General features: G+C 36.0%; 1 protein-coding gene across 2 annotated transcripts in view; it reads right to left on the reverse strand.

Moving 5' to 3' along the window:
* Positions 1-13,473, reverse strand: part of LOC101161682 (ephrin type-A receptor 6) — a 203,896-nt gene that overhangs the window by 129,249 nt on the left and 61,174 nt on the right. The gene's annotated exons all lie outside the window — the stretch shown is intronic.

Here is a 13,473-nt window from a genome sequence, read left to right on the forward strand (position 1 = left end):
CTGCTTTGTCAACACAGGTGGCTCCATCTACCCCCACCTCAGATGCACTTCAGGAAGAGCAGAAGGCTTACAAAACCGAACCAAGAAGTTAAATATAATCCTAACCAAAGTGATCCTGACCGAATTTTGATTCAGTTGTTAATGTCTGACAGACATCTGACACTTGGCGGTTGCCTCATTTTTCTAGGTAATCGTAGTGACAGGTTTTATGACATCAAAGAGAAAATGTGGATTTGGTCTCCTGGCATTCACTTCAGGGATTTAAAATCTTTTTTTAGAGGTCTATCAAACTATAACGCCTTATGGAACCTTTTAAAATAGTCCCAAAAGATCAAACTTATACACCTACATGTGAAAGAGTAAAAGTAAGATCCGATTTACTCAGAAATGCAGTTAAAGGTCAGCTATTTACATAATGTTTATACAGAGTCACAAAACCACATCTAAAAAGGATTTTTTGATGCTAGATATTTTGTGGACAATTATATTTCCCCTGTTTTTCTAATACAGAGGGGAAGACGAAAAGCATGTCTTTATAGCGCCACAAACTATTCAAAAAATGTTGAATTTTGCTCCTTCTGTTGGTCCCTAAAAACAATAAACAAACTATAATGTGCAGCTTGAACTCTTGAAATCTTTTACCCACTAATTATATCATCAATAATATATTCCTAATGGAAATAATTCCTTTCCGATTCATCCACTTGCAGACAACCAGATCCATGTACGCCTTTGTTTTCCTGATTTGAGGTGGCATCTGGCTCAAAACTGTACGGGTTGATAGCTCCAAAAATGGCTCGCCATTTTTGTTGCACTTGTAATGTTAGGTTGGGGTTATGAGGAGCAGTAAGCTAGAGTGAGTACAGAGCGCTCTAAGTAACAGGGAGGGTTTGCTCCACACCAACGGTTCCATCCACACTTTAGAGGGGAATTTCTAATGAACTACTGCCGCTCTGCAGAAACTATGTCATAGAAAATGACACAGTGTTTTTTATTTTGGCTAAAAACTGTGTAATCAGAATTAAAATAACGTTGGGAACACTTTGTAAATAGATCAAAAGATTATTGGGTCTTTAAGGCTCCCATTGCTTCAGCAAGAGTGCATTTAGGAGCTTGAGACAAAATGCAAGCCTTCCACAGTTTGGACTTTTCTTGTGTTGCCTTTGTTGTCAGGAGCTTTGATAACCACAGCTGCTGCAGAAACTTTCTTTTTTTTTTGCTGAGCCATTTCTTTTTAACTTGGACTGATTGATGAACGAATTAAAAGAACAGGGATCATGCATCCAAGAGTATATCATCTGTCAGATGTGTATGTATGTGTAGGTACTTACTTATGTTACCTCATTAGCAAGGTTTCTGGTATAAGTACCCACTTTTTGGGACCAGAAATGATTTGAAGGACCGTTGTGTTTCACTTTTAATGTTCTGGATGCAGACAAAAGGATTAAGCATAAACCTACAGGATGAGCTAAAGCAAGAGGTCTTAGAGCAATCGCAATCGCTCAATGACCCATCTTTGGAAGTGGTCTTGGTTAGTTTCCAATCGGACTGGGCTTCGGTTCCGTCCGAAATTTTCTCAGTCTCAATACAATCTGACCACCATACCCAACGTAAACAGAGTAGAAATAAAAGCAACAGATGCGGCGCGAAAAAAATGTAAAGCAACCATTGTGTTTTAAAACATAAAAAAAGCGTCAAACTACTTACTTGTTAGAACATTTATTTTAACACTGCTGAAAACACTTCTTACATGCTTTCCTGTGTCTCGACATGCAGCACTGCTGTGATGTCCTCCTGAAAGCTTTGGTCCGTAACAGAATGGTCTGCTTGATGCCATTCTGAATACAGACCAATCGCAAGGTTCAGGACTTGATCCGGAACAAGTCATGTGGACTCGATTCGGAACAAAGGATTTTTTACAGTCTGAATACACCCAGAGACTTGCTCACATCAAGATGTAAGCTGAGGATCAAAAAAACTATTTTTGATTTTAAAATATTACAAAGTATTTAGTCAAATCTACTTTCCCTTTAAGATCAATCTTTAAAAAAGTTAAATGTGCAGAAATGCTCTGGGTGAGGGTATTTTAGTGTGGCTTTTGAATGTTCTTCCTATGCTGGCTAGGTTTGCCTTCTTTCAACTTCTTCCTCCCACGGTTTAAAGACATGTGTGTTAGACTAATTAGTGACTTTGGATTGTTGGTAGGTGTGAATTTGGAAGCTTGCCTATCTCATTGCTTTACTGCTGCTGCTTGCCAAACGGCTGCTGGGATGGAGTCCAGCTCCTCACAAGTCTCTACAGAATAAATGGTAAATGACTTTCTCTGCCTAGCTGACTACTCAAAGCACTTCTTACATTAGCAGCCACATTGATACCTCACTCTCTGAGTCTACAGAGCATTTCCCTATTAGTCTAGAAAGGTATTTTTGTTCAAAAGCTCCCAGTTAAATGCTTTGTTTAGCGTAGACTGCAAATGACCAATACCTTAACCACCAGTCTTCTAAAAATATAAGTGAATATGAAGTGTGGAAGGCACAACTAATATGTAAATATTTTTAAAAATCCTACAACAAATTTGAATTGCAAGTGAATGACTCTTCTCTTTTTGTTCAATACCTCTATTACCAGCCGTCACCTTGAATAAAGACAAGATTGTGTCACAGATGGAGATGCAAGCAGATCAATTCCCAATAAAACAAGCTGTATTGGTTTATAAATCAGATTTCTGGTCTCTGCCTGTGGCTGCTCAATAAGCATACATCAGCTTTAATGTTAGCACTGGGACGAGCTGTCCACGAGATGCAGCTGGTGATAGATAATAAAGATGTCCCATCACATAAACCGATCAGCCACGACATCATGACCATGGACCTCATATTGGTCAGGTTCCATGATCTCTGACCAGCTGTAACATAGGGGGGTTTAGGACTGGTTAGGAACCAGATGTTAGCAGGTCTTTGTGCTTTCTCTCCACGTGCCAATGGAAACTGTTTAAGGCATTAAAGTTTTACCAGTTTTTAAACTTTCTATGTGTTTATGACATTTCAAATCGTCGTCAACACAAATGAATGACAGTGATTAATGTTCTATAGTTTGTTTCCAAACAAAGATGATGCTACTACAGTGACATCACTGCTGTTTTCAGCTGTCATTTATGTTTTATTGATGTATAAATACATAATATACAAGTTCCAAAAATATTGAATCAATATAATTTTGATTCCGCTTACTGACCCACACAATCTTTTAAATAATGATTCAATTTTTCAAATTATCTTTTTAAACCCAATTTTATTTGGCAACAAAATATTGTTTTTTATTTAGTTGGAGATTTGAACTGAATCATTTTCATCAATAACTATCACAGTAGTTTTAAAACAATAAAAAAATTGCCTTATAAAATTGATCAACAGATTTGATGTATCAGCATTGCACTGTTCAAGAATAGATTGATCCCATATGATTAAAAATGTTTGTTTGATTCAAAAAACAAACAAACTAAAAAATGATAATAAGGCCCTTTTACAAATATGGGTTATTATTTGAATGATCGCTTTTGCAAATGGTACAAACAACTGTGTTCACTAAAAATGCTTCCTGGAAGTTTTCCTGGGCTAATCAATACCATCATTGAACAATCATGTTGATGAAGGCTGCAATGTCGCCTGAAAACCTGGAGATCACAGGCTGCCAATAAAGGTATCAGCCCATCCTTACAACTGAGAGATTTTTTGTCCGCCATTTTTAGAGTTTTTCATCTCACCAATTTAGTTTTTTCCATTTTTCATTAGCTGTTTATAAATAGGCATAAATGTATATGTTTTTTTTTGTGATTAACTGATCCATGAAATTCATTAGAACTATTTTAAATGCTCATTTAAAACAGTTGCGTTGCCCTATCTAAAAATGCTACAAGAGTAAAAGTATGCAGATTTGAAAATGGCTGTGCAGCACAAACAATTTATTTTTAACTTCTCTTTCAAAAAATATTTTTATTTTGAATGAAGGAGCAACATGTAAGGAACACATAAAGAACACAAAAATATTTCTTTAGGAATAAACATTTTACAAATTCTACACCAAATCCAACATTCAGCATTTATTGAAACAGGGTCATTTACAGCAAAATGATTTGCTTCATCTACAAAGTGCTAGTGTCTTTGTTTTTCTACTTCGACTTGGTAAAAAACAGTCTGGTTATTGCAGACGGTCAGGAATACTGGCGGGCAAAATAATGGCCTTTTTCAAGAGGCTGAGATTGCTCTGGGAAGCTGCCAATACGTAAATATGCAGCTTTTTGTCTCTCCTGGCTTCAGATCAACATTTGCTTTCATTGTGCCTCTGGGGATATTAGATTTTTGCAATTATGAAAGATCTTTCTCCATGCACTTCAAATTAAAGTTGCCAAATGTGAGTTCACAACAGTGGTTGTGATCAGGGAAAAGAAAACAAATCAAATTATAGACATATACAATTTAGTCATTCTTATAAAAGAGAGAACATTAAATTTGATTTTAAGGACAAATCTTCCATATGAAAAGTACAAAGCCCTAAAGTAGTTGTGGTTGATGTTGACTTTTTTTTCAAAATAAGCTAGAACATCACAATAAAATCCTATAAACAGAAAAGCTACAAATTGTATACATGGCCAAAATATGTATTGTGTAATAACGTTAACATTCATATTTCTTTAATGCTTCAGTCTAACGAAAAATAACCAAACGAAAAATGTAAGACAAAAAAAGAAAGAGCAAGTTTTACCACCTGGAAAATGTAAAAAATATCAAAAAAGTCCCATTCCTGCAGCTTTCATCATCATTTTGTGTTAATCTCAATGTGATGAACACCCAATTACAGCCTGCTCTCTATATCACGCCCATTACCCCATGTTTTAGCATGATCATCGACCTTGTAAGCGTTAACTCAAAGCCTGTTAAAATTCCGGATTTTGATTGCATAGCTACAATTGTTAGAGGGTCACCCAAAGTTCAGGCTTTAATCCGACCCAAGGGAGATGATTTCACGCCGCTGTCTTGTCTAGAGCTGACCCAGTTCTGCTATCACTGTTTGCCACTTTCAATAGCTAGATTTAGTCCATCCACAGGACAGTTCAGCAGTTGGTCTGTGAGTGATGCGCTTGAGTGTGTGCTGTTCCACCAGCGTGACTAACAAGCTTGGCTGTCGCAAGCTGGCAGATTGAGAGACACCTACTGCTAGTTAAAGCCTTTTGTACCCTGGGGTCATTGGCTTACTTTCTGCACTGGTCATATATGGGATGATGGGATGAGGAGAGTAAGGGTGAGGAAAAGTGTCTAAAAGGTGACAGCCCTGTCAATGTGCTGGCATTTCTGTAAAAGATAAAATGTATTCCTTTGGCCATGTTTTTATTTTTATTTTTTACCATGTGATCAGCTCTGCAGTGGTGAACATTATGGCTGAAAAGCAAACGTCTTTATATGATGGGTCACTCGTACTGTTTATGACTTTGTCAAAAATACTAAAAGATAATGATAACCATAAATATAAAGATTTTTTGTAGATTTAAAAGCTTTTGAAAACATGAACCGTCTATGGGCTTTCTAAACAAGCGTTAATAGAAATCTGTCCTGATTCTGACCTGACTATAGACCTGGTTTACCCTATTACCCTCCTGTGCTTTTATCAAGCTTGTCTCCCCCACCTGGATGGTATTTAATTCATTACAGTTCCTGCTCCACAGTCAGTGGCCATCTTTTTCGTAGTTCTCTGTGTTTGTGCCAGGTTTATGCCAAGATAAGTTTCTTTTGCAACTGACCATTTGTCTGTCTTTGACCTTAGATTTTTGTATCCAGATCATGATACATTTTGGGATTACCCTTCTGGGTTCTGGTACTTGCCTGTCCGTTATTTGGAATCCTTCTGTCCCCGATCATGTTTACCACCTGCATTCTCAACTTCCTGCCTGCCAATAAAGTGATTGAACTCACATAAAAATAATTTATTTTCCTCCATGGTTTGTCATCCTTTGGGTTATTCATTTGAAAACCTTTCCAGGTGTAGTACACCAGGTGACTGCTAGGGACTGCTATTGGCACAGATAGGGCATCCCCCATGACTAAAAAAAAAACAAAAAAAAATAACGTCCTGTTTAACAACAACAATAACACACCTTTGACATTCAAGACACCATATATACTGGAGAAACATGAGCACATTTATTTTCATTGACGGAGGACTCTGAAATTCCCAGGGCGACAATTGCCCTAATTGCCCCAATCAAACATCTGTTAAGTTCAACTGTCCAACTAATTTATCTAGTAGAGGGTAAAAGGTAGATAAATTCCTAATTTACTCAATTAAATCCACTGGGTCCCATGACCACATTCACCGTTCATCTCTGTTTTTAGGCTTTGTTAAAAACCCATACTTTATTTTACGCTCAATAAAGTTCACTTAAAAACCTAAATAAAATTTAAAAATAAATAAAATCAATAGTGTGCCTTCTAAGCACAAGCGGCTTATATATTAATTAATTCTATTTGTGCTTACTGAGACTAAAACAATTTTGAGAGGTACACACTGCTTTGTCAAAATGCTTGGCTGGGCTAGGGGAATGGGGCAAATGTATAGCAGTGTCTGACCTTTTTTTTTTTTACATGTTACTAACATGGTCGGGAGCTAGTGTAGTCACAGTAACTTTTTTTTCAGCAGTATCAGTCTGTTTTTTTGTGTTGCAAACAAGGTTGGCAGTTACATGTGTTGTGAATACGCTAACACGGTTAACCTGGCTCATGTGTAGCGTGTTACAAACAACTTCTAGAATTACTGGGTATGCAGTTCATTGATGTCTTTTGTTGCAAATATGCATCAAGCCACTTCTATTCCATAATTTCCTTAGTATAGCATTTAATTTCAACCAAACACACAAGTTGCATTTTTTTATTTTTTTTTAGCTGGAAATAAGTTCAGGTTTCAAGGGGTTAATAAGTCAAACTGATTGATAAACTTATCTCTGACTTATTTGTCTAGCTCAATGGCCTCCTAGTTCAGTGTGCCTTATTAATGACATAAGTTCAAAAGTAGATCATTTATTGATGATGCACCTTATAATCCGGTGAGCATAATAAATGGGGAAAATATTGTAAATGAACCACATCAACTGTAAATGTGTTTATTTTTGAGAGAGCAACTACTCTTCACACATTCGCCATACAGTAGCTTCTAATGCTACGTTAACACTCGACATGTGACTTTCGTTTAAGAACGTGCAATTACTAAAACGGTTGGCACTTCCGTAGATTTTTCTAAAAAGGTTGGCATCCATTTGTCACTACAAAATCCAAGTCTCTGATTAATGAAACTCCAAATAGGTCTAAATTTGAATGTGCATTCAATGGACAGTTGTTTAGTATGTAGAGCCTGAAAACAGTCTTAAAAATGTAAATATCTAAGTGTGAAAGCGTGAGTTTTTAAAATGGAAGCCCGAAACCCACATATACAACTGTTAACATAGACTTTTCATTGAAAGTGGTCTCTTGAATGCATCTTGTCGAAGGCAGTACGAACGATAATGTAGACTCAAAAAAAGAAGTCTGTTGGTTGGGACTTATCGCTTGTTAAGCTATAGCTTAAAAAGTTTGACAAGCGATAAGTGACAACTCTTTACAGCACAGTTGCAAAACATATTCCAAGAATTTTTGTGTGAATAAAATACACTACCAAACTACCCACTCAGTTATTATAAGCCTTGGTGTGAACAGTGTTTCACGCTGAATATCACAGCAAAAATACAGACAGTGTGAAACATCACCCACTTCAGCATACAGTACACATGCAAGGGAACTGGAAACAGAGACACTTATCCGAAAAATATATAAATAATGCATTAATATAGAACATCAAACAAACATATAGTAGTCGCTGCAGACTTCAATTAAAAGATACTTTGCAAACCTGACTAACATCTGTGCAGTAAAATAAAATAAAAAGATAACTAGTTTTGCAGGAAAGGAAAAGTATGGCTGTGCCGAGATCATAGTCCTCAAGAGAGCTGTGATCTCCCCATAAAGGTGCGCAATCAGTTTGCATATTAAATGAGTTCTGCTTATGGAGCTAGGAGTCGAGTTCCGGCCCGTCATCCCATCAGTATTCTTGAGAACGCGCCGGGTACTGGAGATGTTTTAATTACAGCAAATTTCTAAACCCTATCTCAACCCTTGTCGCTAACAAGGATGGCGTATAAATTATTCATCTGATAAGACAGGAATATCCTTGTGCCTTAATTATTGGCCCCAAATACAAAGTATTCCTTAATCTCTGTGGTGTAAACAAACTGCCACTGTTACAAATAAAAAAAACAACATAGTCATCACAGATGTTGAACCCATAATAACCCCTATTTTTCTATTCCCCCTTAAAAAAAAGCAGTGGAAATAGCTGTCTCAAACTCACAAAACATTCTTTCATTTATGACAAGTCTCCTCTTAAGTCGACGACTATGAAGTCTTATCTGGGCCATGTCATATTATACATACCCTTTAATGACTGATTCAGTCTCTTGGCTTGTCTACTAAAATAGAACACACATGAGAGGAAAAAGGAAATCAATTGAAATCTTGCAAAGTCTGACAGGACTGTGCTTCAGGAAAAAAGGAACAGGAAAAAAAAAGAAAACATCAGACAGTGTCGCTTGCTTTTGTTTTCCAAAGTGTGCAGTGTGAAGACAGAAGCTGTATGTATGTATGCAGGGTGCCGGTACGTTGGGGAGTTTTTTCTTTTTTTTTTTTTTTCAGCTTTCTTTGATCACTTCAGGCTTTGAAGTAACTCCACAGCTAAAAGAGAAAAAAAGCGAAGCAGAAGTCAACGAAAGTTCACATCTCAACTAAGACTCGCAAAAAAAAAAAAAAAAAAAACTGCATCTGCATAATTTATTCTTTAAACACTTAAAACGCAAAAAGATGTGAAGATCTCTTGGTACCCAGCAAACCCGGCCCTCCTTGACAGCACCAATTAAAGATAATCCCCTTGCATATTTGTTCTCGATTACAAATTGAGAGGCGACAACATGGAAGTCTCTGTCGCTCTGAGCTTAATTTAAGATAGACAGGTAAAGCACCAAAGAAAACAAAGAGAAAATGGAGAAATTTTTCAAATTTTATAATATGGAACAACATACATTTAGCACTACTAAAAGGGATGCAAAGGATACAGAGTGTATGGATATGTATGGAAAAATCGATCAAGCAGTATCAGTTGAAAACCAAAGACACGAACAAGATTATGTTGGTAAAACGTGAAGTAAATGATCTGTTTTTGGTCAACTTAGTCAGTTTCTCATCTTGTTGTGCTCTCTGCTGGCTTTGCCTTTTCATGTACAGGTAATGCTACGTTTACAATGTGTTAAACCTACGTTAAGTGTGTTCAAGAATGCACTAAACTTGGGTAAAATAATTGGACTGTATTGTATTGCCATGATGTTAGCGGAGTCTTTTATGTATCGATTCACGGACAATGAATCGAGATGAATCATATGAGACTGACAGATACACAGCCCTAATTTCCAACTTCAAGACAAGTTATTGTTACCCCATTAGCTTTAACTTGCTTCTTTTTCTGACAACAGCATTGTGAAAATGTCCTTTCATAAATGTCCGCCTGTCAAACACTAAAGGAGTCCTCACCGGAACTAATAAATGTTGACAAGTCAAAGAGATAACATTCAGTTTTCTTTTCCCCACATTGTATAAATGATTGAGGGAGTAATAATCTTTTATGGAAATTTATGTTTGTACTGTACTTACCACAATAATGTATTTACATCAAAGTTTACAATTGTTTAGTCCAAATAATTTTTTTGAATGTTTCTGACTTTTTGAAAGACTAATAGTAGTCCACCTGAAGGTTATTGGTTGTGTTCTGGTAAATTGGCTTATGCTTCAAATTTCTGAGTTGACTCTGAGAGCATCAGTGACATTACAGAAACTGCAAATCACATAAGATGAAACAGGTAAATTGCATTTTAGTGTACAGTATTTCATTTGACAATACGTATTATCACATCACTTTACAATGATCATAGAGTGACAGATTTCAAACACAAAACTCTTTTTGGACTGTATTATACCTATTCTGTTTATTCTGTGTTTAGAATGATATGGACTATGAATATTTTTTTTTTGACAGCCACGAACAGTTTTATAGCTTTGTTTTTTAGCGGGCTAAGAAAATGGATGGATGATTTACTGAACGCATACTAAGATTAAAATGGCATTACTGTAAAAAGTGAATATTCATAAAATATAAATCCTACAGACAAAACAGACTAAAATGATTATTTGTGACACAAATAGGGTAATCAGGGGCAATTCTGTCCTAAAGAAAATGTGGCAAAACGTAAAAAAGGAAAATGTGTTTCCTAAGTTTCTCATTAAGGCATACCTTAAAATCGGTATGCTTCAACAAAAACACAGGACCATGTCCCTGTTAGAAATTTCAAATGTCCTATCATTGGGTCATGTATATCCGTCATGATGCGACTGAGCTGGAATAGAACTCAGCTCAAGTCCGCTGTCGTGTTGCACTTTGTTTCTCTTCCACTACTCAGACACTCTCAATTAAACTTGAGGGGTCATGCTTGTTAAACTAAAACCGTGCTTTTTCTGAAATGTCACAGTGTCTTCCTGCTGCGTGGACCGTCTGTAAACAGCTCTGTTGTTGCAGCAAGCCCAAACCCCCTGGTGTGTATCCTTGTCTTTGTTTGTAAGAGCACATGAGAAGAAAATGTTGTCTCCTCTTATAAATCTCTGAACCAATGTCTTTTTTTTGAATGCGTAGCACTGTTTTTAGGACATTTGTTTATTTGTTTGTTGTTTTTTAAATTTGTTTTTAAGTAAGTGATGGACTGGCGACCTGTCCCGAGTGAAACCTGCATCCCGTTCAGTGACAAATGAAACAGGATCTACCCCCCAAACCTAAACCAGGATTAGAAAATGGGGGGATGTTTCAAGTGATTCTTTGTGCATGTCTCCGTCTCCGCAAGCATGTGTGAGACATCTCATTTGCTCGGCTGACAGGTTCAAGGATGTGTGCTGTAATTATTGTCTGACTGTCTTCATGCTGTAATTGAAAATGTCTTGTCAGTAAAATTTCTGTCAAGATGTTTATACCAGCTTGCCATTTAATGTCACCACAGCTGATCTCTTTACCTGTGCAATTACCTGTGTCTGGCTCATGAAAGGTAAATGGTGTGAGGTAACTATCATAGTGTGATGAAGATAAAGGCGCACACAGTTGGATTTTTTACAAACTGAATGTAATTAAAATGTGAATGACTGAAGTCATTCACACGTTTTAAACCATTTTATTTTTAATTTAAAGACCCAAAGGAAAATCGTGTTTTGGGTATTTTTAACATGTTTCTGTAGCATTTTTCTCATGATAGAAGACATATGTAAAATAACGTACAGTAAGATTAAACTGCATTATTAAAAAAAATATTTTATATTAAAATCGTGATGACCAGGAGCAGATGAAAATCCGCGGCTAGAAAAAGCTTTGGAATGTGATGCAGCAATTGCCGTGGGGCGAGCAAAGTCTAACTGCTCAGCTACATTTCTTGTGAATCCACTAGCAGACAAAAACATTCCATTAACATCTTCATTTTCCTTCTATGGCTTGATAGCTCCAATTTAGCTTGCCATTCTTTTTTGCTATGCTAATGTTAGCTTGGGGTTATGAGGGGCTGTAAGCTAGCGGGAGAAAGTGTAAACCAAGGGTTGATGGGAAAATAGCTGAGGCTTACTTCCATGCCAGCAGTCCTGCCCACAATCCTGAGCCACATTTCTAATTATGTCCTGCTGCTCTGCAACATTTATGGCTTTTTTAATTTCGGCCCAAAACAGGATAACTGAAAATGATTTTACAATTGGTAAAAATATAGTTGGAGTGGGACTTTAAATCATTTATTAATTATATAAGTTTTACCATATGTTGTGCAACTGTCCCAAATTTTATTTTTCTGTCACATAAAAGTTATATCTTATAGCCTCACACAATCATTAAAAAAAACAAAGGAAAAAGATGCAACGATTAGCATTTTATCTAAATAAAATACAGTATGATAAAATGCATTGATGCATTGTTTTCCTGCCTTGGTGTATATTGTGTAAATCATGGCTTTTTCTGTGTATCCCTTGGATACATTTTATTTGCACTCTTGGTGTAAATAAAATGTGATTCTTTTTCTTTTTTTAGCTCAACTTTAACTTATTGGAGGCTCCGTACTGTTAAAAAAGACCCAACAAAATTGACAGCAATTACACTTTTATAGCACTGCTGGGAATCATACAGAGCATGACAATTCCAGGATCATCGGTGATTACAAAACTCACGCTTACCAAATCATAGGAGTTCAATGAAAAGATCATTTAGCTAGTTACATGCAAATAAAATATTATTCTGATGGAAACTTGAAATAAGAGGTAAGCGATAAATAGCAAGTTTCTTCATGTAACATACAAAAATGCTATAAATAGACTTTTTAACTGGTCTCTTTGAAATATTTATGAGCAAAATCTAGTTTTAGTGGTTAGTTTCTTTAATTTTTTCACCACTGAAATTAGATAAATAACTTATTGGAAATTACATGGTTAGACCTTTTTATGTTTTACCTTGCAAAAAAAAAAGATAAAAAAAAACTTCTTTTTGTGGATTTGTATGTACTTTTCCTGGTCTATTTTGAAATTTACAAAAAAATTTCATTTCCTGTTTTTTAATTTGCTAAAATCTTTTCAACTTTGATCCCTGCTTTTGTTCATCCGTCATTTTTGTTTCTATGTATGTCAACTGAAACTTGTTAAGCAACAACAAAGATCTATTGAAGGCATTTTATGTTTAATCTTAATCTATTACTGATAATTCACTTGTGGTTCTATTAACAGATTCACCTTTGTTTTCCACATTACGTATTCATTGGTACTTTTATCACCTCCACTGTCATGGATCATTTTAGCTGTCTTCACACCTAACATCTAACAGGGATGTTTTGCAGATTAGACTTTCACTTTTTTCTGTTTTGGTACAGCGTCACAAGAAAGTAAAAGCTATTTCGTGGAACAGAAGACATTAATAAAGCAAAGTTTTAAAGTGGCTCAAGCACTGATCCCAGCTGCAGCTTCGCACTTCTGCTGATTGCGATGCAGCTGCAGTTAGGCTTGGATGGCTTACAAAATGCATCAAATGACAAACAATAATCAACTGCTTGAGTACATCTTTTTGTGAATAGTGGCAGGAGTCCAACACAAATATTCAAAGCCTTTTTTAAAGAGGTAAATTAGCAGAACATCTCCAAAGGATTAAGATTCAAAAATGAGAATTTTTATCTTTTGTTAATGTTACTGACTTTTGTGAAATAAACAAAGATAACAACTATAATGCTGGAACCAAAATTTTCAAATTTCATTGTTAAACTGGGCTTAAAAAACAAACTTGGAAAAA

Source organism: Oryzias latipes, chromosome 21 (genome assembly GCF_053564925.1).
Source record: "Oryzias latipes strain Hd-rR chromosome 21, Olatipes_Hd-rR_3.1".
NCBI classification, from domain to species: domain Eukaryota; kingdom Metazoa; phylum Chordata; class Actinopteri; order Beloniformes; family Adrianichthyidae; genus Oryzias; species Oryzias latipes.